The sequence below is a fragment of the Solanum stenotomum genome, chromosome 2, assembly GCF_019186545.1.
Source record: "Solanum stenotomum isolate F172 chromosome 2, ASM1918654v1, whole genome shotgun sequence".
Classification (NCBI taxonomy): domain Eukaryota; kingdom Viridiplantae; phylum Streptophyta; class Magnoliopsida; order Solanales; family Solanaceae; genus Solanum; species Solanum stenotomum.
In genome coordinates this window covers 22,383,285-22,387,252 of record NC_064283.1, presented here as the reverse complement: position 1 = coordinate 22,387,252, position 3,968 = coordinate 22,383,285, and the positions used below count along the sequence as shown (strand labels likewise).

Below are 3,968 nucleotides of genomic sequence, written 5' to 3'. Positions count from 1 at the left end.
CTTTAGTTCTTGAATTACACATACTAAGTCAGATATTTCAATATTTAGTTTTACATGCCTCAGTTTATGAATTCATCCTTATCAGATTAATTGTTGCATTCTTAGTTTGCATGTTCAGTTCGAGCTATCCAGTAACTTATAGAAATTTAGTCATAATGTATTAATTACTTAATTCATTGGGAGTAGCATAATATCGAGTTGGACTAGGGTTCAGCGTATCCATATAGTCCTAGAACTACGAGCCATGTAGGTGTAAGTCCCCTCTGTGGGCAACATCAGTTTAGTGATCACGCCAGCATGCCTCTATACCTCTGGCAGGGTATATTGGGTCCTCTCGATGGGGCGTATACATCGGACTCCACATTTAAGCTCATGTGGTTTTATGTCGGTTATTAGTAGCTCCCATAGTTCAATCAGACTCTATTGCATTGACCATATTTCAGTACAATCAGTATTCAGTCCCAGCATGTTATAAATTTGGTCATTGCATTCAGTTAGCTCAGTATTCAGTATTTTCAGTATCTATATCATGTTCAGATTATTTCATTGCTTTATTGCTTAGTTCAGTTATATGTTATTTCAGTTTTACTCTATCCTGCATGCTCAGTACCCTTCAAGTACTGACGCATACGTGCGCTACATCTTCTCGTGATGTAGGTTTAGGTTCTCAGCATCCAGATCACGCTTAGATCGGTTCCCGATCTCCAGTTCAGCAACATCAGTGGTGAGTCCTCATTCTTCGAGGACTAGTGACATGTTTATCTTTATTGCTTTTAGTCTTTAGTTTCAGTTTTGCTAGATCTAGTTGGGGCATGTCCCAACATTTCTAGTCAGTTTAGAGGCTTAGTTCAGACATAGTTAGATTCTGTAGTATTTTGAGTTTGATATCTCTTTTGTATTAAACTCTCAGATTTGATATATCTCAGTTATAGTATATGGGTATTCCCCATCTTTTCAGATTTATTTATCATTTAACTTCCGCATCAGTTTATTATCTTTAGTATGCTCGTGATCATGCCAGCAGGGTTAGCTTGGGATCACTCGTGATCCTAGGTCCCGTGTCCGCGTCTCGGGGGTAGCTCGAGGCGTGACAACGCATTACTCCAACGATCCATACTTTTGATGTGAAGCAATTTAATCAAAGTGGAAAGTTTTGAAGCTTTTGAATTTTTGTACAGTGGCAGCTCAAAATCCTTTAATAAGTTGTAAAAAAAATTTGCTTCAACATTTGGTTTCTCCTCAAGTAGATCATCTTAATCAGTGTTTGTAGTTCCTCCATCTTGATTAGGATATAAATCTCTCAACAATTCTTCTACCTCATCCTCACTCTCACATTCTTCTACTGCATCGCCATTTTCATCTTCACCTTCATCTTCATGTTCAGATTCTGACAATGGCTCACCCAAACGTTCACCATGGTGATACCAAAAAGTATAATTCTGAATTATTCCATATACTATCAAATGTATCTCAACTATTTCACGAGTCCCTAAAGTTGTATTGCAACATTTGACACATGGACATCGTATTTCATATTCCTCTCCTGTTTTTCGAAAAGCATAATCCAAAAACTTTTGCACACCAACTAAGTAGGTTTCATCGAGCCGATTGTCAACAAGTTGCATCCATTGCTTACTAGGAGCCATAACCTTGAAAATTACATACAAATTTTTTAAAAAAATATAAAGAATAAGAAAAATAATAAGATCTACAAAACTTGTTACAATCAGATGCATAATGAAACTAACAAAGTGGATGGTGGGTTGTCTTCTTTAGAACATAATTGAAACCAAGTTCACATATACACTAAATTCAACATACTCCCTAAAGAAATCAAGGGACTTTTGAATATGGATAGATGGAAAGTTCCCTCGGTAAGAACACAAAGAAGAAGACCTGCTATGCTGAATTTTTATCCTCAATACTAATATTTTAAATTGTTGGAGGAATATGTTACTTGTATAGATATTATTCTTCATGTTGCATTTAACGTGTCTTAACATTATATAAGATATATGGAGTATCAATTCTCTTATGTGGAAGCTTATTACATTGCTCGCTCAAATCACTTGCAACTTTTTTGGGTTCCAAAGATGAATGAAACACAATCTGTTGGAAAAAATATGCAATCAAATGGCACAATGAAAAATAAAAGATTACTAGCATCATTTTATATTTCGAAATAAGTAACTTACAGTCTCAAAGTAGTGCAAAAAGAAAAAAACTAACAAAATTAGAAATCGCTTATCTTAATGAACATACACCGATATATTATTCTAATTAAACAATATTACTTTTTCCTTTGAGTAGCAGCATATGTAACTATTTAGATGACTACATCGTTTTTATGTCCAAACTCCAAAACACCTTAATTTTCTAAGTAAATCACAGTAACTAAAGATAAACAGTACATTTATATAAATTTTAACATGAATAATAGGAATAACAAGAGCCTCACTCTCTCTAGGTGACTTGTTGCTTAAGGTAATTTAATCTGATAAGATAAGATGGGAGGAAGTTCAGTCAGTGATGATTGAGAGTTTATTGAAAATGAAACTTAGACAGTACTTATGATTGGGTGTATAGGTGAAGTAAAAAGTCCCACAGACAATAGCATTCTTGGTAGAAATGAATTCCAGTTGAGGTCTAGCTCTAGTGGTGTTACAAGAACATGTGAGATTCAGAGGACTCGATTAGAAGATGGGCAGATTCTTGATGTGATCAATACCCCTGAATTTGATTTTAATGCTGAAGCTGGATTAGTTGTAAATGAAATTGGTAAATGCATTGATTTGGCCGGTGATGGTGTCCACACTGTTCTTTTTATTTTGTTTGTACGAACTAGCGTTTCAAAAGAAGAACAGGCTGCTATCCATTACTTTAAGAAGCTCTTTGGGACTAAAATTAGTGATTACATAATTGTGGTCTACACTAGAGAGGATAAGCTCGAAGATAATGACTCTCTGAATCATAACTTAGATTGTTCCTGCCATGAGGATTTAAAGGAAGTTCTTAAGATGTGTGGGTATAGACAAGTGCTTTTCGATAATAAAACTTAAGATCCAGCAAAAAAAAGTTGATGAACAATAGAGAGAACTTCTTTTCCATGTGAATCTGGTTGTACAAATGACTGGTGGAAAACCATATACGAGTGAATTATTTGAGGAAGTAAAGAAGATGAAGCTCTGTAATGACTCGTTGGAGGTTAGTTCTTTGCTCGGAGATTTAAAGCAAGGGGTAGCTGATGAGTTGAAGGAACAAGTGCAGAGGTTATCTTTCAAGGAGCAACACAGGTGAATAACTGAAATGGTTGAATCAAAGATGAACAATACCATGCATAGTCTTGAAAAGCAATTTGAGGAGGAGTGTACTGCTCGGTTGCTTGACATATACTATGTGGATTGCAACGAGGTATTGGGCTGGAAGTATGAACAAGCTGTTGAGCCATCGCAGAAGTACAAGGAAGGGAAATTTGAATTCGAGCTATGCAAAATTGCTGACATATACTGTGTGGATTGCAACGAGGTATTGGGCTGGAAGTATGAGCAAGTTGTTGAGCCATCGCAGAAGTACAAGGAAGGAAAATTTGTACTCGAGCTATGCAAAATTGTTGACATATAATGTGTGGATTGCCATGATGTATTGGGCTGGAAGTATGAACAAGCTGTTGAGCCATCGCAGAAGTACAAGGAAGGGAAATCCGTACTATGCAAAATTGTTAAAGACAATCTGTAACTCATAACCATAGTCTTTTTTATTTTATATGTCATTACTTGAAGCAAGTATTTTTTCCTTTCTCGGAGCTTTCACTCTACCTAACTTTCCATCAGAATTATCAACATCCATATTGTCACTTTCATTTCACGTTATAACATCATTTGTTCCTCATAAAAAAACAAGAATAACAATTTAGTCGAAACCTTTTCAGATGTAAGTAAAAGTTTCAATAGGAATAACAAAATAAGTCC

At 35.5% G+C, this 3,968-nt stretch overlaps 1 pseudogene; it reads left to right on the top strand.

Annotated features, from left to right (window-relative positions):
• Positions 1–2,507: 2,507 nt before the first annotated feature.
• LOC125855815 (immune-associated nucleotide-binding protein 9-like) lies at positions 2,508–3,621 on the top strand (annotated as a pseudogene).
• The last annotated feature ends 347 nt before the right edge of the window (positions 3,622–3,968 follow it).